Source organism: Dama dama, chromosome 5 (assembly GCF_033118175.1).
Source record: "Dama dama isolate Ldn47 chromosome 5, ASM3311817v1, whole genome shotgun sequence".
In the NCBI taxonomy this organism is placed as follows: Eukaryota; Metazoa; Chordata; class Mammalia; order Artiodactyla; family Cervidae; genus Dama; species Dama dama.
Genome location: NC_083685.1, coordinates 57,651,529 through 57,673,323, shown reverse-complemented (window position 1 = coordinate 57,673,323; position 21,795 = coordinate 57,651,529).

Below are 21,795 nucleotides of genomic sequence, written 5' to 3'. Positions count from 1 at the left end.
AAAACTATATGTTAACAAATGTGGCAAAATGTTAACAATTGGTGAATCTAGGCAGGGAGTAGGCAAATACTGGTTCTACTATTCCTTCAACTTTTCTATGAATTAAAAAATTATTGATAAAGGAATAAGGCATTCATTTATCTGCCTCAATTTCATAATGATAGACAAAGTGCTATTATCATATTTCATAGATGACTAAAACCAGGTAGAAAAAGATTCGGAAAACCAGGCAGCATCGCAAATTACACTAAAGCCATAACCAAGAACAGACCTAAAAACGACGCCTTCTTCCCATCTTCTCCCCACATCCCTGTAGCCCACCCCATAGGGAGATGGTGGTTTGTTCAGAGAAGCCCACTGAAATCACGGCAATGCCCGTGCGTTCAGTGCTGAGTCATGTCCAACTCTCTTGTGACCCCATGGACTGTAGCCCATCAGGCTCCTCTGTCCACGGGATGCTCCAGGCAAGAATACTGGACTGGGTTGCCATTTCCTTCTCCAGGAGATCTTCCCCAACCCAGGGATCAAACCAGCGTCTTCTGCATCTCCTGCCTTGGCAGGCAGGTTCTTTCCCACTGCGCCACCTGGGAAGCCTACTGTTGTGCTTTCTTTTCCTAGTGGAGGATATGCTTGAACAGTAAAGTATGCAGGGTAACAGATGGCATTCTGTGACCTTCTTAATAACAGGCTTAGCTGCCAACGTTCCCTTGTGTCCAGTCTCTGCAGGGAATTTGGACGCCGTTGCCTTACACTTGAATATTTCCTGGCAAACACTTTTAACCATTTATTAGACTGTTTTCTAATTTCAAATTGAGCAAAACAAAATTCCCAAACACCTGAAGGGACGGTGGTAGTTCCTGGGTCTGGGGGCCTGTCCTGGGACTCGCTGGGGTGTGCTGGCCATCAGCTGATGTACCTGGCATTTTTTAGGGTGGGGAGGACCTCAGTCCCAGCAAACTGCTTTCCAGGCTGTCTAGATTTACAGGGTAGCAACACAAGCTTTGTTCTTTCTGTAGTTTAAAAGAAGCATATGCACTTGCCACGGCCAGGCATACGAATTAGCCAGATAAATGAAGTCCTGGCATTAGCAGGTTCTCTGCCTGTGGCCGCCCACGCCGGGAGTGAGCTGGGGGACCCGTGGCGGGCAAGGCTGGTTCTAAGGCATCTTCCTCGCTTCCTCGTACCCGTGGGCAGCCGCGCTGTCCATGGGAGGAGGCGGAGGGCAGGGATCAGGTTAACAAGGGCAGGCACACGGAGCCGCCCTGAGAGGAGCGAGGGAGGACATGCGTGCGGAAGCCGCAGGCGTCACCCCTCTTCTCCCCCAACACAGTGGACCCCGAAGGCTTGTGCCTCCAGGGAGGGGAGTACTCACGTCAGTCCGGTCAGGCCACCGGTGTGTGGTGAGGCAGGGGAGGGGAGGGATGGGTGGAGAAAGCGCTAGAACATGATCAGCGCAGATGGTAGGAGTGGAAAGTGTGGAAACTCAGGGGAGACGACCCAGGTGCTAGGCGCAGGATGGCGTGGAGTCACAGGCAGGAGGAGGCAGAAATTAGGTTTCTGTGAGGGCGAGAAGGTGGTGGGTGTGTATGGGGGGAGCTTCATTCCGGGGAGGGGAAGCTCCCCCGTGCCTCTGCCTGGGAAATGATAGCTTGGGTGTCCGGGAGCCTGGACGGGGAGCCGGAAGTCTCTGACAGGACGGCTGGGGAAGGCTGCCTGGCTTGATGGGCATCTACCCACTTACCGTGCCATCCGGGGGCCAGCCTACTGCTCCGTCCCCAGGCAGACCAGCATACCTGCTAAGGATTGCTGGATAAGCAAATCTGATAAGCCCTTACCTTACCAGCAAACCGGATAATCCTTCCCAGCAAACCTGCTAAGGATTGCTGGTTCTAGTAAACCTGCTAAGGATTGCCGGATCCAGCGAACTGGATAAGCCCCTCTCTTCAGGCATGCCCTAGCCCATCTGCTCCCACCTTCACTCTGGGGCCCCAGCCTCCAGGAGCAAAAAGCTTGGGGAATGATCCCAAAACAGCACAAGGACGCACATCCCTGTGATGTTACGGAAAGAAGGTGGACAAAGCTTTGGAAGCAAGACACCCACATCACTAAGAAAGGGCAGGCCCTTGGACACCAATGTTTCTGCTCTCTTTCCTCTCTGCCGCTCACCCCAGATCACACTCGCCAGCCCTTGCTTACAGGGCTGTGTCTGTTTCTGATTTGGGGTTTGCCTGGCTGTGCTTCCTTCTGCTCATTACAGAACCTGGGTGCAGGGTGGAGGAGTGTATAAAACTAAGGTGGGTGCGTGCATGCTAAGTTGCCTCAGTCCTGTCCGACTCTTTTCGACCCCTGGACTGTAGCCCACGAAGCTCCTCTGTCCATGGGATTCTCCAGGCAAGAATACTGGAGTGGGTTGCCGTGCCCTCCTCCAGGGAATCGTCCCCACCCAGGGATCGAACCTGTGTCTCACGTCTCCTGCATTAGCAGGTGGGTTCTTTACCACTAGCGCCACCTGGGAAGCCCTATACAACTAAAACCACATACAAAATGCAGCAGTGCTATATGCTATTTTTACTCAATTTTTAAGGTATTTTATATGTAATACTTCAAAATCCTGCCACTGAACACACTAAATCCTGCCACTGGAAACACAAGTTTTTGAAAGGTTGCTTCTATAAAAACTACATTCTAATTTTTAAAAGTACTTTTATAAATTTCCTTTGGAAAGAGAAATTCTATGTAAGAAATTGTCTCCATAAGGAAATATATTGTGGGAAAGAAAAAGTCAACCATAGAAGGACCATAAAAACCACTGTTCAACATTCAATTAAAGGACACCTGGATTGTGTTTAGCCCTGTCCTGGGTGCTGGAGATACAGACCCCAACAAGGCAGACAAATTCCTGCTCTCTTCAGGCTTATGTTCTAGAAGAGGAAAGATAATAAATGAGTAAACAAATATAATAATACATAGCAAACTAGGCATTAAGGTGAAAACTAAAAATGGAAAATGTGTGAAGAACTGACTTTAAATATAGTGGCCAGGGAAAACTTCTCTGAAGAAGTGACATTTAAGTTCAAACCTGAAGCATACAGTTCAGCGGAGCTGGGATAATTGGATTCCAGCAAAGAGAGTATGTGTGTAAAGGTCCTGAGGTAGGAAATGGCTTTGCAGTTTCAAGTTCTTGAAAGAAGCCAATTAACTGGAACAGAGTGATCAAAAAGCAAAGGCATGAAATGGGAGTGGAGGATTTTATTGCAAGCGTCACAGGAAACAAAGTGATATCATCTTGTTTATGCTTGAAGATCTCCCTGTGTGAAGACAGGACTCATGGGTATTCTGGTTGTTCCTTTTACTTTTAGAAGTCTTTTGAGGTTTGGAGACGTGAGAGTGAAAGAACAGGAGAAAAAGATGATGTTGAAAATGAACACACTCTTGAAGGAACACGACAGATCATCTTCATGTTGCCCTCTTAGAATATTATTTGGGTCCTATAAGTATTCTCCTGGATGCTGTCATCCTTGTAAAAGGCCATAATACCATGGGACTTCTTTGGTGGTTCGGTGGCGAAGACTCTATGCTCCCAGTGCAGGGGTCCCAGGTTCAATCACTGGTCAGGGAACTAGATCCCGCATGCATCAGCTAAGACCTGGTGCAGCCAAATAAATAAATAATGAGTTTAAAAAAAAAAAAGGCTATATGCCATAAAGACGATTCCAGGTTGCCCTTTAGGGACTTGGAATTTGTTATGTGTGACTAGGGAATATCCCAAGAAAGAATGCACATTCTCATACATTCTGTCACATCTGGGCTCTGATGATGTCAGTCTGTAGATAACCTCTTCCAGAGTACATATTACATCTCTTAGAACAGCTAGAATCAAAGAGGCCCGTGTGCCCTTTTGCAAGAGTAACTCAGGCTCATCCTGGAGGGACGTACAGAGGCACCAAGAAGGAGAGAAGGGACAGGGACTGCCTTAAGCGCAGCCCCGGAGGCAGCGGGGCCCACATCCACCTCGCTCTTCGTAAACTGCTTCTGCTGGAGAGGATAAAGCTTGCTGGAATCTGTCTTAGCAGAATGTAAAGAGGGAGGAATTGCTGACCAATTTCTGTCTGTATTGCAGTTTTAAGACCCTTGATTTTAGTTTTTCTTAGTCATTGCTTTGTTCTTTGAACTTGAGAAAGGAGCAGATGGGGGGCGCCCAAGAAGGGAAAAGCCACAGCCACGTCACTTGGAAAGAAAATTAACAGTAACTCCAAAGGGAAACCCACCTTAGCGCAGGCAGAATAAGACCGAATTCTTCGAAAGGCAGTCTTGAAAAAATCTGAGAACGTTTTTCCTCTGATGCTTGTGAATCACAGTTAGGAACAGCCCATCTGATTTGCATATCTAGGGAGGGACACATTCTACAAGGAGACCATCAACAGACCCATGTCCACGAGTGGTGAGCAAATTTATCCAGTGGGCTTGTATGGATTTGGCTTCACATTTTAACTCCCTTCATTAGATGCTTCTAGCACAAAGTTGAGAAATCTGTATGCAGGTCAGGAAGCAATAGTTAGAACTGGACATGGAACAACAGACTGGTTCCAAATAGGAAAAGGAGTACGTCAAGGCTGTATATTGTCACCTTGCTTATTTAACTTATATGCAGAGTACATCATGAGAAACGCTGGGCTGGAGGAAGCACAAGCTGGAATCAAGATTGCTGGGAGAAATATCAATAACCTCAGATATGCAGATGGCACCACCCTGTGGCAGAAAGTGAAGAAGAACTAAAGAGCCTCTTGATGAAAGTGAAAGAGGAGAGTGAAAAAGTTGCCTTAAAGCTCAACATTCAGAAAATAAGATCATGGTATCCGGTCCCATCACTTCATGGCAAATAGATGGGAAAACAGTGGAAACAGTGGCTGACTTTATTTTTTTGGGCTCCAAAATCACTGCAGATGGTGATTGCAGCCATGAAATTAAAAGACGCTTGCTCCTTGGAAGGAAAGTTATGACCAACCTAGACAGGATATTAAAAAGCAGAGACATTACTTTGCCAACAAAGGTCCGTCTAGTCAAGGCTATGGTTTTTCCAGTGGTCATGTATGAATGTGAGAATTGGACTATAAAGAAAGCTGAGTGCTGAAGAATTGATGCTTTTGAACTGTGGTGTTGGAGAAGACTCTTGAGAGTCCCTTGGACTGCAAGGAGATCCAACCAGTCCATCCTAAAGGAGATTAGTCCTGGGTGTTCATTGGAAGGACTGATGTTGAAACTGAAAGCCCAATACTTTGGCCACCTGATGTGAAGAGCTGACTCATTTGAAAAGGAAAGATTGAAGGCAGGAGGAGAAGGGGACGACAGAGGATGAGATGGTTGGATGGCATCACTGACTCAATGGACATGAGTTTGTGTAAACTCCTGGAGTTTGTGATGGACAGGGAGGCCTGGTGTACTGCGATTCATGGGGTAGCAAAGAGTCGGACACGACTGAGCCACTGAACTGACTGACTGACCTTGATATACTTTCACCTCTTAATGATGAAAGTAGGCATCAGTTAAACTAAAATGACCATTTGAGGAAAATGAGAAAAGCAACATGGGCAAAGTCTCCACTAGTAAATCATCATTATGAATACATCCGTACATTTATGTCTTTTCTACATTTCTCCTACCATACTTTACCATAAAGACAGGAGAAGATAGGAAAAAAGCAATACCTATCAGACAGTGGTAAATTAATTTCCCCTGCCCTAGACTTGTCTCCAGGCCAGGCGTGTGTGTGTGTGTGTGTGTGTGTGTGTGTGTGTGTGTTCAGTCATGTCTGACTCTTGTAACCCCATGGACTGCAGCCCTCCAGGCTCCTCTGTCCATGGAATTTTCCAGGCAAGAACACTGGGGTGGGTAGCCAGTCCCTTCTCCAGCCAAGCTAGGTAGAGTGTTTCAATTTTATGTTTATTACTGCGAAGAGAGAAAGAAAGTCTTTCTCGATTTTAACAATAGCGCAAACGGTTTACCGTCCTGTCTTCTTGCCCCAACAAACCATAGAGGGATGCATCAAACCCATTTCAAATGTACTATTCCCATACAGTCCAATGTCATTAGGAAAGCCAGCAAGAATAGTGACCGTCCAAGGCAGTGGTTAAAAACCTTGACTCCGTTTTTCAGGAGAACCCCCTGAGGCACCATACTGACAACGCACGGGCACATACTGAATAACAAATGTAACAGAAAGTATTAATAGAATATTTTACAAAGTGCTTTAATATCCTCACCTGAGATGACTCTCATTGGTCTTATTAAACCTTCAAAGATTGAACCCAGAGAGATGGAAATTATATGCTGCTACCGCTGCTAAGTCGCTTCAGTCGTGTCCGACTCTGTGCAACCCCACAGACGGCAGCCCACCAGGCTCCCCCGTCCCTGGGATTCTCCAGGCAAGAACACTGGAGTGTGTTGCCAGTTCCTTCTCCAATGCATGAAAGTGAAAAGTGAAAGTGAAGACGCTCAGTCGTGTCCAACTTGTAGTGACCCCATGGACTGCAGCCTACCAGGCTCCTCTGTCCATGGGATTGTCCAGGCAAGAGTACTGGAGTGGGGTGCCATTGCCTTCTCTGGGAAATTAAATGGGAAAAACCTACTGTGTTTCTTCCTCAAAATCAGAGTGTGGGGTAGGAGGGCTGGCTGTCCCCCTTCGCCGAGCGCAGTTGTTACTTGGCAGGGGCTGCCCAGCCCAGGAATCTGAACTCTCCTTAGGTGGGGCCTTGTGACCGCTTCCCCTACTGGAATGTGAGCACATGAGACGTGAGTCGCTTCCAGGCTGAAATGGTAGAAAAGCTACATGCCATCCCGACCCTTTATCCTCCCCCACCTGCCAGATGGAGATTCTGGGGCCCCAGGAGATGGTGGAACTCCCAGATGAATGACATCTGTGTCCTTAGATCTAAGGTCTGCCTGCAAAACACCTTCCTGGGCCTTTATATGAAGAAAAAAGCTATCTTTTATCATTTTGCCTGCATTCTCAGTTGCTTTAGTCATGTCTGACTCTTTGTGACCGTATGGACAGTAGCCCCCCAGGCTCCTCTGTCCATGGGATTCGCCAGGCAAGAATATTGGAGTAGGTTGCCATGCCTGCCTCCAGGGGATCTTCCCCACCCAGGGATCGAACCTGCGTCTCTTATGTCTCCTGCATTAGCAGGTGGGTTCTTTACCACTAGCACCACCTGGGAAGCCCATTATCATGTTAAGCAACTGGAATTTGGAGGTTTATCTATTATAGCAGCAAGTGTTATCCTGATTTAACTGACATGGGGTGGAGGTGGTATCAATTAGTAAATGGAGTTTCCTAATTGGTGGTTTATAATGGTTTGGTTTCTCTTCCTAATTCTTTGACATACCCAGTAAAGCTCACCTTCTGTTACTTAGGGCTTCAAGCTCTGGGAGGAGGTACCTTCTGAGGAGGAAGTTTTTTGCCCTGGAATAACTATTATTTTTAAGAGGGACTGATCCAGAGTGGAACATGCTCAGTTTCTTGCTAGAGGCGGCTTGCCTTTAGTAGGCATATGGAAACTATTTGGATGACAATCTCGAACATAAAAGTTATCAAGGCAGCCACCTTGGCACAGTGGCTGTGCTCAGAACTGATCACAGCGCACTCACCTTTAGCATCTGTGGTCCCGTGGAGCTCAGCCCTGCCAGCAAAGCAGTTTGGGAATGCCATCCTGCAGAAAGCAAGTGCGACAAACAAGCTTTGAGCTTATGGGGTTTATAAGCCACAGCCTGTGGGCTTGCGGGGATTTTCACTCATGCTTTCATTTGATTTCTTAAACTTTGGCTTCTTTTCTTCCCCCTTTCCACTCTCCCAACAGTAAAACCCCATTAAATCAACCCAAGTTGGACTTTCTCATTGTCTTTAGTGATTTGTTTGTTCCCCAATTTGTCATAACAGGGTAAACTGTTCAACTTTTGTACATGAAAAGCTTAAATATTAAGTTCATAATTGTTTTCACAGAATTTATGAGACTTTCTCTAGGGAGCTGTTTTCAAAATAAAATAAGTGCTATGAATGGAATAGGAAATATTACAGTAATTATGTTGGTTTCCCAGGAAAACTTAGAACTTAATAGCGGCGGGGTAACTTGGGGACTAGCAGATGCTGTGTCTATCCTTCAAAATGTATCTGTTTCTCAGTGTCTCTGAATCCAGATATAATGCTCATTTCAGGCAAGCAGTTGGCTTGGTGGGAAGCGCAGTCATGAATTTCTAGAGGATGACTGTTGTTTTAGGGCCTCTCATTGAGGAGAGGAGGGTTTTCAAGCTCCGGGGACCTGGAACTATATGTGTGTGTTAGGGTAAAGTGGAATTATGTCAGCCTAGAGTCCTAGTGCAGAGGTGGGACAGAGGGAGGATTTGGGGGACAGATGGATTGGGAGTTTGGAATTAGTAGATGCAAACTATCATATATAGAAATAGATAAACAACAAGGTTCTGCTGTATATAGCACAGGGAACTGTATTTAATACCCTGTGATAAACCATAATGGAAAAGGATATGAAAAAGAATGTATACATATGGATAACTGAATCACTTTGCCACACAGCAGAAATTAACACAACACTGTAAATCAACTATACTTCAAAAAATAAATTTGAAAAAAATGTAAAAAGAAAAAGAGTTCTAAAATGCTCCCGGACATGTACTGAGCCCACAGACTAGCCCTCATCATCCCTGAGACAGGGGCTGGTGGCCCACCCTGCATCTTTCTTCTCCTTACCTACAGCAGCAACTGAATCACCAGGGGGTATTAATTTTTCAATGCACATTTCTGATTTTTTTTTTTCCTTTCATGGTGCATGGGATCATTTGTTCCATGGTATGTGAGATCTTCCCAGACCAGGGATCGAACCCATGTGCCCTGCAGTGGCAGGCAGATTCCTAACCACTGGACCACCAGGGAAGACCACCAAATGCATATTTCTAAGCCCAACCCCAGTAATTATTTTTCCATTAGGTTTGGAGCAGAAAGTCAGATAGTCAGTGGGCCAGTTTTCTGACTTCTATGGGAATCATTTCTTAGCTTCTCCTTTTATTTATTTATTTTTTTATCACCCAAGCAGATACACCAAACACCGCAGTTTGGCTTGGGCTGTTTGTTTGAAGAGGGCTTCCCAGGTGGCGCGAGTGGTAAAGAACACAGCTGCCAATGCAGGAGACCTAAGAGACTTGGGTTCAGTCCCCGGGTCAGAAAGATCCCCTGGAGAAGGGCGTGGCAACCCACTCCAGTATTCTTGCCTGGAGAATTCCATGGACAGAGGAGCCTGGCAGGCCACAGTCCATAGCGTCATAAGGAGTCAGACACAACTGAAGTGACTTGGCATGCACAGTTTCTTAAAACTTTTACATAAATAGAATAATACACATATGTTTTGCATCTGGCTCAAATGCTGCATACAGTGTTTGTGGCATTACAGGGTGCAACCATAGTTTGTTCATTTACACTGGCATTGTACAATCACACCACTGTCTATTCGTTCTTTTATATTTGAATAGTATGTATTCTACGTTAGGCTTGTTTTTTAGCTTTTTGGCTATTGTGAAAAGTGCTGCTATGAACTACTTGTACATATCTCTTGGTGCACATGTGACAACACTTTTCAGCTGGATATATACTTAAAATTGCTAAGTCCTAGGATATCTATAGTATCAACTTTAGAAAACAAGACCAAACTCTTTTCCTCAAGAAAACAATTCAATGCATATACCCACCAGATGTACATGAGAGACCTCATTGTTTTATACTTTCACCAGCACTTTGTATTAATCACTTTTTAAATTTTAACCATTCTGGAAGTTTACATGAGTAAGCTCATTGTGGGTTTAATTTGCATGTCCTGACTATTAATGTGGTTAAGGAACTTTTGATACATTTTATTGATCACATGGCTATCTTGGTTTATGAATTTCATTTCAAAGTCTCTTTCTTATTTTTCTAGTAGGTTGTCTTTTTCATACTAATTTGTGTGAGTTTTTCTTTTTAAAATATTTTTATTTATTTATTTAGCTGTGCCAGGTCTTCGTTATGGCATGCAAACTGTTAATTGCAGCACGTGAACTCTTAGTTGCAGATTGTGGCTCTGACCAGGGATCAAACCCAGACACCCAGCACTGGGAGCACGGAGTCTTAGCCACTGAGCCACCAGGGAAGTCCCCGGGAGTTTTTTGTCTTTTGTTTTTTCTTTTAATATGTATGTAATGAGCCCTTGGTCAGTCACTGAGTTGAGAATCTCACCTTCCTAACTGTAGCTCAACTTTCATACTTTTAAGGGTGTATTTTGTTAAACAGAGCTACTTTAGGCTAGTCTCATTTACTTCCTTGTTTCTTTGTGGTTAGGACTTTTTGTGTTCTGTTTGGGAAATCATTGCCAACCTCAAGATCATCAAGATATTCCTGGTGTCATTATCTAATGGGTTTTTGCTATTGTGCCTTTCACACTTTGGCCTCTAATTCATCTGGAAGGAATCTACCTGGAACTGCAAACACGACTTTTCTCCACTGTTCTGCCACTTTTTACATAAATCAGAGCCCATGTATGCAAGGTTCTGTTTCTGAGCCCTTTTTTCTGTTCCAGTCATCTCTTGGCTATCTTGGTGCCACAGTGCCATTCTGCCTTAATCACTGAGGCTTTATGGTAAGTTTTGTCATCTGTAGAGCAAACACTCTTACTTTGTTCTTCTTAAGAGTGTCCTGACTGTTTCCTGGCCTTGAACCATCTTATCAAGTTCCACAAAAACATCTGTTGGAATTGTATAGAATCTGTAAATCAATTTGGGGAGAAGTAATATTTTTATAATATTCAGTCTTCCAATCCATGAACATGGTTCACCTCTCTATTGACTTAGATCTTTATATTCTCTCACTAAGGTCTTATAGTTTTCTGTTTGGAGATCTTACATATCTTTGACTGTCTTTATTCTAAAATCTTGACTATTTTAGCAAAGTGTCATTTTTAAAAAATTTCATTTGAAAACTTACCGGTAAGCACTAATTTTGTTTTATTTTTTTGTTTTTTTTTTTTTTTTTAATTTTGTTTTATAGTTCCTGTTTTTAACATTCATGAAAATTTTGTATTGTGTGCTTTCCTTTATTATAAACTTTTCACTTTATTATAAACATGTTTCTGATCTCTGTTCTACCTGTGTTACAGGCATACCTTGTTTTATTGCACTTGACTTTATTGCACTTTGCAGATACTGTGTGTTTTACAAATTCAAAGTGTGTGGCAAGCCTGTGTTGTTAGATGATGGTTACATTTTATTTTTTTAGCAACCAAATATTTTTTAATTAAGGCATGAACATTGTTTTTTAGACATAATGTTATTGCCCACCTAACAGGCTACAGTATAGTGTATGTATAACTTTTTATGTACTGGGAAACCAAAAAATTTGTGTGACTTGCTTTATTGGGATACCCACTTTATTAGACCAAACCCACAGTATCTCCAAGGTCTACCTGTACTTTCCTGTTTCTGCTATAACAAACAAATGCTCCCTATTTGTCCTGTGGCTTTTTAGTAAGCCCTGGGCACAGTGCCTCTTTATTTCAGAAGCATGATCCAACATGACGATGCTTTTTCACTCAGGGATTTGTCTCTATTAGTACTAATCCAGAAAGGAAATCACTGCTTTTCAAATAATTTGGGATGCTTCTGAAAGGCCCAGTCAGGGCTCTCACAGTTTTCATCTCTTCTGGGTTTGTATACCTCAGAGAGTCCAAAGTTGAGATGGGGAGGCAAGTATTGCCTTGAAGATTCCCCCAGGTGGCCCAGAGATGCCTCAAAATTCACAGAATTAGCAAAGGGGCTTCCAAAGTTAATTGAGGTGCCAACAAACTTGCTGCTGCTGCTAAGTTGTTTCAGTCGTGTCCGACTCTGTGCGATCCCATAGACGGCAGCCCACCAGGCTGCCCCGTCCCTGGGATTCTCCAGGCAAGAACACTGGAGTGTGTTGCCATTTCCTTCTCCAGTTCGTGAAAGTGAAAAGTGAAAGTCAAGTCACTCAGTCGTGTCCGACTCTTAGCGACACCATGGACTGCAGCCTACTAGGCTCCTCCGTCCATGGGATCCTCCAGGCTGGAGGTGGGGTGCCATTGCCTTCTCCAAACAAACTTGAGAGCTATTGAAAATGCAGACTGTGTAGTTCATTGGAATACACCAGACAAGGTATCCAATTGGAAAGTACCCCTGGGACATTTCAGCTTTAAGTATTGTTTCGACAGTTTGGAAAGCCCTGGAAGGCAAAATAACTAACATTTATTAGGGTTAGTCACTCAGGCGTGTCTGACTCCGTGCAGCCCTGTAGACTGCAGCCCCACCAGGCTCCTCTGTCCATGGGATTTCCCAGGCAAGAACACTGGAGTGGGTAGCCATTCCCTGCTCCAGGGGATCTTCCTGACCCAGGGATCGAACCTGCATCTCTTTTGTCTCCTGCATTGGCAGGTGGGTTCTTTCCCTCTTGTGCCACCTGGGAAGCCCATCTTAACCAAATACTCACATTTTACCTTGTCAAGAGGAAAGGCAGTTGTGCATCAATTTTAGAAGGACTAAACAGAATAACACTCATAGTTTCAGCTGGTAACTGATATTTAGCTCTTCTTCCCGGGTCAGGAAGATTCCCTGCAGAAGGAAATGGCAACCCACTCCAGTATGCTTGCCTGGGAAATCCCATCAACAGAGGAGCTTTGCAGGCTACAGTCCATGGGGTTGCAAAGAGTCAGACATGGACTGAAGCAACTTCGCATGCACGCCCCCTGACATTTACCCAGGAAAATTTACAGAGTGGAAGTCCGGGAAGTGTTTTGGGGTTGACAACACCCTCCTCCTTCTAGTATTCTTCTCATCTAGCCAGAGAGACATAGCCAGGGGCAAATCACAAGGTGATCTTACTTGCGACGGTCAGGCCAGGGCTGTCCTGCTCTGAGCCAGCCGCCCGTGGACTCGTCCAGCCGCTTTTTCCTGTAACTGCCCGTGTACGTTGTCACTGACAAATCTGACCACCTCGCTTCATCCTGCCAAGATGCTGCAGCCTTCTGTCTGATCACGTCAAACTCTTGAGAAGTGAGAGGGCTGAAAGGCAGAAGAATCTGTGGTGTCAAGTAGAAGAAATGTGACATGGCCCGCTTTGAAGGACAGCTTTTCGAGCCCTCTCTGTCATGCAGAATTAATTTCCTTTTTGTAGTGGGAAGTAATCAACCCAGCCCAGCAAACTTTGTGACTCTGACGGCTCAGAGAATGCAGAAGCTGAACTCAAAGTTGCCAAGCAACAGGTCACATAATTCCACAAGTTCTAATTCCTACCTCCCTCCAATTTTAACTAGCAAATTTAGAACTTTCTGGCTTTTGCTTTAAGTGATACACAGTTACGAATCCTGGAAAGAAAGCAGGTGGCCACTGCTTTTATAAATAAGTGAGTCCTACTCATGATGGTTTAAGACGTGGAGCGAGAGGACAGTGCCAAACATTCATTTCTTCTAAAGACTGACCTTCAAGGGTCTGGAGGCAAATGTGTCCTGTTTGTGATGTCAACAATAGCAGGTGACGCGAATGGCTTCTCATGTGTCATAGAGCAATGGGACTGAAGCTGGTGGCCCTCTGGAGTCGCCCCAGGGGCTGGTAAAATAAGACCCCACCCCCAGCCATAGATTCTGATTTAATTGGTCTGGAGTAGGGCCTTGACTTGGCTCATTTTATTTTATATTTTAAACTTTTTATTTTGTATCAGGGTATAGCAGACTAACAATGTTGTGGTAGTTTCAAGTGAACAGCAAAGGTAATTTTTAAAAGCTTACTCCTGGAAGCTTCTAGAGAGCAGCTGGGGTTAAGAATTAAGGTCATTGAAATGCCACTGTGAACCTGTTTTAGATTGAGAAGTCATAGCATCCTATCTTCTGTTTAGCTGATTCCCTGCATCCTTCACTAATAATTACTCTAAAGGTGGTTAGTACACCTGCCTCTCCTTCTCTGCACAAACAATTCACTGGCAAATCAAAATAGATCTTTCCACATGTGTCCTTGCTCTTAGCACTTCTTGGAGCAGAAATTCTCAGCCCTCTGCGCTCATTCACGTGACCTGTGGGATGCTCTGTAGAAACAGGGGTCCTTCCTCACCTTGATCGGCACCTCCAGGGGTGGATCCATCATCAGCCTTAAAGAAAGAGTCTCCATAGGTGGCTGGATCAGCACCCATTGGGCGCCTTAAACATGCAGAGGCTCACCTGCCCTGCACAGACTATAGGAATAAAGCCCTGGAATCATCATCTTGGGTTGGCCAAAAAGGTCGTTCAGGTTTTCCTTACCAGTTTACGGAATAATCCAAATGAACTTTTGGCCAATCCAGTATTTCTGTGGTTACATGAGGGTGGGGCTGTTGACTTTCAATGCTGGGAAGACGGCTCCAAGAGCTGAATCTCAACAGTCTTTTAAGGTGAGGCTGACATGACACAAGCTGTGCTTCTTTGAGGGTAAAATTACTTGCAGATACTTGTTAGCATGTCAAAGTAGGAGTATCTTTCTTTAAAAATTTGAAACTTGGAACATAAGCATCTTTGCTGTAGAAGGATTAGGCACATGGTCGCAGAGCATGCTGCTTTTTCTCGGGGAGTTGAAGGTTTCTTGGAGAAACCCCGATGAAACACGAGGAAGATGGAGATAGAGGGAAGGAGGGAAGCGGAAACCAGGCCACCCAATGCTTTTCAATTCACCCAGTGTCACGTAGCAACTGCTTTGATGCTTAAACCTTTAGCCATTCTAGTAAAAATTGTGGTTTAGAAGCCTCTGCTAGCATTTACTCATCAACTGAAAGTCCTCTAAAAATAGAACTACTGGGAAACTGTGGGATGTGAGGTGGAAAAGAAAAGCTCCCTCAGTTTTTTTGGAGGGGATAACTTTAAAAATACTTAACTAGCTAAGTTTACTTGGTGCAGTTAAGATTTAAACTTGTTGATTTTTAAATTGCTGTTACATCTGAAATAAACTGATGTGATGTTCTGGTAAAAAAAAAACAAACTCTGCTAGTTAAATATTTTTTGAGGCAGGAAAATAAATAGAACAGATTGTGAAACATTATTTGTAGAAAACATTTAAAATTTTTCTCCTTAGACTGTGTGGTTGTCTATAAACAAATGTATGATTATACAAATGTATGATTAAACAAATGTAAACTCTTCAACAAATGATTATGGTATAAATATACTTTATGATCACATTCTTGTCCTTTATTTTTATTTATTTCTTTTCTTCTCCCCAAATCAATTATGATATCATTTTAACAATTAAAACCTTGAGAACCAAGAGTAGTGAAACTTAACAATGTAAGTGAAAAGGTCTAATATCAGATTTGATAGGATTGTAGCTTGGTTCATCAGTCTATTAGACGTTGGCTAAGTCGGCTAAAAATCAGTTGGACCTGAAATTAGAGGATAAATAGAATGGACTAATTGAGTTTATTATCACAAGTATTTAGTCTATAAAACCCTAGAATTCTTTGTTCCCATTGTATCAGATGCTTCACTTTTCCTGGACACTGGTATTCAGTACTGATTTGTATCATTTGACTTCCATGTTGATGATCTGCGTGAAAAACTTCCTTTTGTGACTAAATTATGGCAAGCTATGTTGTTCAGTCTCTGGTTTGTTAAATGTGAAAAGACATAATTAAGCGCACTGTGACAATGAATTCTGGATTTTGAGTGCAATTTAGTAGAAGCTTCCCAAGTGAGTGACCTCATACCCCACATAACCAGCAGGTGGCGCCCGTGTCACCTGATGTAGGGGTGGGGTATTAATCGGCAGGTCTTGACCAGGCTTTTGTCTTAAAAGGCTGATTATTTTAATGAGCTGTTAATAGGTATTAACTAGGAGTTTCATGGTTAAGTAAGTTTAGAACAAGTTGGGATAAACATGATTCTTTGCTGCAGAACTTTAGGGCCTTTAACATTTCCATGTGCCTTGTGAATCTATCAAAGGGGCCGGCTTTTCTAAACTTCAGTTCAGTGGCTCAGTCGTGTCCGACTCTTTGCTGCCCCATGAATCACAGCACGCCAGGCCTCCCTGTCCATCACAAACTCCTGGAGTTTACGCAAACTCATGTCCATTGAGTCGGTGATGCCATCCAACCATCTTATCCTCTGTCGTCCCCTTCTCCTCCTGCCCTCAATCCCTCCCAGCATCAAGGTCTTTTCCAAAGAGTTAACTCTTCACATCAGGTGGCCAAAGTATTGGGGTTTCAGTTTCAACATCAGTCTTTCCAATGAACACCCAGGACTAATCTCCTTTAGGATGGACTGGTTGGATCTCCTTGCAGTCCAAGGGACTCTCAAGAGTCTTCTCCAACACCACAGTTCAAAAGCATCAATTCTTTGGTGCTCAGCTTTCTTCACAGTCCAACTCTCACATCCATACATGACCACTGGAAAAACCATAGCCTTGACTAGGTGGACCTTTGTTGGCAAAGTAATGTCTCTGCTTTTTAATATGCTGTCTGGGTTGGTCATAACTTCCCTTCCAAGGAGTAAGCATCTTTTAATTTCATGGCTGCAATCACCATCTGCAGTGATTTTGGAGCCCCCAAAAATAAAGTCTGACACTGTTTCCACTGTCTCCCCATCTATTTGCCATGAAGTGATGGGACCGGATGCCATGATCTTATTTTCTGAATGTTGAGCTTTAAGGCAACTTTTTCACTCTCCTCTTTCACTTTCATCAAGAGGCTTTTTAGTTCCTCTTCACTCTCTGCCATAAGGGTGGTGTCATCTGCATATCTGAGGTTATTGATATTTCTTCCGGCAATCTTGATTCCAGCTTGTGCTTCTTCCAGCCCAGCATTTCTCATGATGTACTCTGCATATAAGTTAAATAAGCAGGGTGACAATATACAGCCTTGACGTACTCCTTTTCCTATTTGGAACCAGTCTGTTGTTCCATGTCCAGTTCTAACTGTTGCTTCCTGACCTGCATATAGGTTTCTCAAGAGGCAGGTCAGGTGGTCTGGTATTCCCATCTCTTTCAGAATTTTCCACAGTTTATTGTGATCCACACAGTCAAAGGCTTTGGCTTAGTCAATAAAGCAGAAATAGATGTTTTTCTGGGACTCTCTTGCTTTTTCAATGATCCAGCGGATGTTGGCAATTTGGTCTCTGGTTCCTCTTCCTTTTCTAAAACCAGCTTGAACATCTGGAAGTTCTCGGTTCACATACTGTTGAAGCCTAACTTGAAGAATTTTGAGTATTGCCTTGCTAGCATGTGAAATGAGCACAATTGTATGGTAGTTTGATAGAAATCAAAATAGAAGTGACCTATGTGTGTGTTCATACAGTAGTTTGCATGGAGTTCAACAAACACACACAGGTCACTACTTTTTGATTTTCATCACACAGACTAGATACGTCAGGCAGAAACCTACTGATGAAACCCATATGATTCCAAAATGAAACCCAGGAAGAAACCAAGTTATAGAAAGGGCCAAACCCAGCAGGATTCTCTTGAGAAAAAAGACCCATATGAAGCTTGAGCTTCCATCTCAACAAGAATCTGTCTCCTGCCCATAAGGTGCCACATTCTGATATTTGGGTAAACACTGCCAGCAGCTGACTGAGCATATGGAATGCGTTATAGTTAATAACTGTTTGAGTCTGTCAGTTACAATAATATTAATTTTCAGTCCTTGATCTTGTAATAATTTCTTCAAACTTACCCACTGGGTGATTTGGAAATTTTAGTAACTTATCAAAAACTGTGTGGTAGGTGGTCTACAAGACATAGAAAACAAGGAGCTAGTTGCAACCAGAATTGGATGGAAATAAAAGAGGGTAAAATACAAAAGAACAGGAAACAGAAATTGATACAATTAGTGAAGAGAAGCCTAAAGGAAGGATCTTTTTCTTTCCTTTCCTGAAATTTATTAGTTATATTTACCATTTGAAAACTGAAATTGATTACAATGTGTAGATACTGTGATCCAAATTTTGTTTAATGAAAAGTATATGTATATATAAGAAAAGGCCTAGTGGGCTATATACACAAATGTTAATACTTATCACAGCTGAGTAGCAGGATCACATGTGATTTTATATTTTACATTCCTTTATTTTCTAAATGTTTTGCGATGAATATATGTAATTCACAGAGTCAACATGTTATACTACAAAAATGCAGGCAAATGGAATACATCCATATATAATCAATCTCTCTAATCCTTCAAAGGGTCTCTTTTGAGTTTACATTTATTTTTCTCTTCCATTGTGTGTGTGTGTGTGTGTTTGTGTACTGGTGGGGGAAGAGGGAATAGGGAAGTAGAAAAAGATCAGGTATATAATGGACCCCAAGCAATTATCCTTCAATTAAAAATAAATCAACATTTTTTTTAAAAGAAGGGATTGATCCTAGTGGATTAGTTGCTAAATGCTTGAAGACAAATAAAAGGTGATAAACTCCTCACAGCTTTAACCAAGTGGACTCCTATATGGATATCGCAGTGGGAGTAGGTGGAAGGCACAAGATACGGTTGTTAAATCATCAGTCAATGCATGTTTGTTGGTGAGCAAAGACCAGAAGAGGAATCCTCTTGAGATTTAACTGACCCTTCATCCTCTCTTTGTTCACTGAGGCGGGGTTATTTGCCTATGCTGTTGGCTTAGTCAAATGGGAATCTAAGGTCTCCTCCCTTTTTCCTGTTAGTTGCGCCGAGTGCTGATTTGGGGGCCACAGGTTTAGGGATTTGCACAAGGCCTGGGAAAAGGCCACCCTGGAACGATCAAGGTTGATACTTCATCCCACCTCCTTTGTATACAATATGACAATAACAGGCTTATAATGTGCACAGGTATTTACAGGCCTCTGTTAGCAATTCTGAGGTTATGTTTTGAACCAAGAGACACTCAACAGTATTTTGTGCTACAGAATTTTGAGTATTCCAATAGACGCAATGTTAGGGTGCTCTGGGGAATTGGACTAACTCAATGTATTCCTGCCCTGTGATGTACCAGTCTTTGTAAGGACTGTTCACTATGTAGCTTTATCTCTGTGGTTATGTATGAGCTTTATTCAAAATTTGTTCACTCATCCACTCACTGAATAAACATTTATTGTGAACCTACTCTGGGCCATTGAGCAACACCACCTACTATTTTGCACCATATAGCCTACCTCCTACAAACACAGTGATATATGTTCTACCAGCGGCATTTTTCCTGTCACCCTGATTAGGATTTGTTCACTAATGAAGACCTATTTAAGTAGAGAACTGTGTTAAAAGGCAACAAACACCATGCAAATTTAATGGGGCACACTTTCTAAATATTGGGAAGTAGGCAAACCATGTACAGTGAAGTCACTTTTATTGTTGTTCTAAGATGTTCTGTTTCTCCAACAGATTATTTGAGAAAAATTAGTTTGAGTTAAATGTTCATATTGCAAATATTGGGTTGGCCAAAAGTTTCATTTGGGTTTTTCCATAAGACAGTATGAAAAAAATCCAAAGAAACTTTTTGGCCAATCCAAAGTCAAATGAGAGGGCTGGATGCTAGAGAAGCTTAATGCACGTGATACAGCTTTGAAAGAACCGGAGTGAGTTTAGGAGGGCAGAGCACGGTAGTACACGCCAGCCTTCCCGCACTCTTCGGGGGTTTCACTCTCTCTTGTTTCCTGGCAGGACAGCCTGGAGCAGCCGGACATTTCCCCATGGCTTTTCTGCTGCTCATGGCCAAGTGCTTCCTGTGATGTCCCCACCCCTCTCACAGGAACCCCATCTCCCAGGCTTGCACCCTGTCCTTTGGGATAGTCAAAGCCGGATGCTGAGTTCAACACCAAGGTATGGTAGAAACTGTGAATGTAAACAGAAGCCTGGTACCTTGACAAGAGAAATAGCAGAAGTCTCTCGTGCTCCTTTTATTTTATGGGTTTTCAAGGTACTGAGGGAAGGCAGAACTGGGAGGTCAAGACTATGTTCTTATTTGAAGTGGGGGGTGGAATGCAGTAAAATCTTTGCATAAGTTTCCCTGTTTGAATTAGGCTCAGACAGAAATTGATGATTATATGAGTTTGCTAGGGCTGCCTTAAGAAAGTACCACAAACTCAGTGGCTTAAAACAACAGAAATGGGGACTTGCCTGGTGGCCCAGTGGTTAGGACTCCACACTCGCAATGCAGGGGGCCCAGGTTCCATCCCTGGGCAGGATCCTACATGCCACAAGTAAAAGATTCTGCATGCCTCAACAAGACCTGGCATAATAAAGAAGTAGATAAGTAAATGTGTTGTTTGAAAAACAAATGTAATGCCTCAGGTCTGCAGGCTATGAGTCTGAAATCAAGGTATCAGCAAGGCTCAGGCGTCTCAGAGGAGGATCCTTCCTTGCCTCTTCTAGCTGCTGGTGGCTTCCCGGCCATCTCCAGCATTCCCTGGCTTGTGGCTGCATCAGTCCAATCTCTGCCTGCCTCATCAGCGGCATTCACTCTGTGTCTTAGCCCCCGTGTGACTGTCTTCTTGTAACAATACCAGTCACACTGGATGGGGGCCCATCCAAATCCAATATCACCTCGTCTTGGCTAATCACATCTGCAACACTGCAGGATCACACTTTATAATAGTACATCAATCACATTTATTTACATCCCACCTTATTCCAAAACAGATTAAAGTATGTTCAGTAGACATGTGTTTTGTCTGCCTGGCATTCTACTTCGTTCTGCAACTAATGACTCACGTGTCTTGGGAGAATCGGTCTTCCCCCAACCCCAAATGTGCATGCATGCTCAGTGGTGTCTGACTCTCTGCTGCCCCATGGACTGTAGCCTCCTAGACTCCCCGTCCATGGGATTTCCCAGGCAAGAACACTGGAATAGGTTGCCATTTCTTCCGCCAGGGGATCCTCCCAACCCAGGAATCGAACTTGCATCTCCAGCAACTCCTGCACTGGCAGGCAGATCTAACCTCAAATAGTTCCAATCAATTGTAATAGCCCACACCACTGGCCTTGGAGACAGACATATGACTTGTCAGGCAGACCAGTCTGGTGCTTTTTCAAGACTCTCAGAATTGAATCTCTGGAGATAGGGCAGTCCTTCCTCTGGACCTGGGTGCTGCTGCTTGCCATTTCTCCAGCTAGGTGGAGGAAGCTAGACAATGGTCTCAAAACACAGAGAAGAAGAGATGGAGAATCCTAGTATCACTCGTGGCCCTGAAGCTCGCTGTACCCCTGTCCCTCTCCCTGAATGATTAGATGAGCCAATAAACTCCTCTTTTTGCCCAAGCTAATAGGTTTCTGTCATTTCTAGACAAGAGTGCTGGCTAATACAGAAGCTGGTATTAAATTTTGGGAGGCTTGGTTTTTAATGTCTACAATATTATCTTCAACCATAAGCAGAAAAATCAACTGGAAAAGAAATGCCATGAGGCACCATTCTCCAAAAGAGTTAAATATAAGATGTTAGGTTACAGTGAAGAAAGGTCTTAAAGATAACATACTAAGCAGGATCTTACCATCTGAATTATGTACAAATCTCTTGCTCATTCTGTACAACAGAGGTATCCATGACAAAAGATAATATCTGAACCATCTTACAGAAAGTATGAAATGAGGTTCATAAAATACTTTGAGCAACTGGAAATTGTTGCTCAAATTTAAAAAAAAATTTTTTTAATTTTTCAAAAATTTTAATTTAAAAAATTAAATTAATGTATCTTCACATTAATTAATTACATTAATTAATTTTTATATTAATAATTAATTATAACATTATTAATAATGCAAATAATAATTAA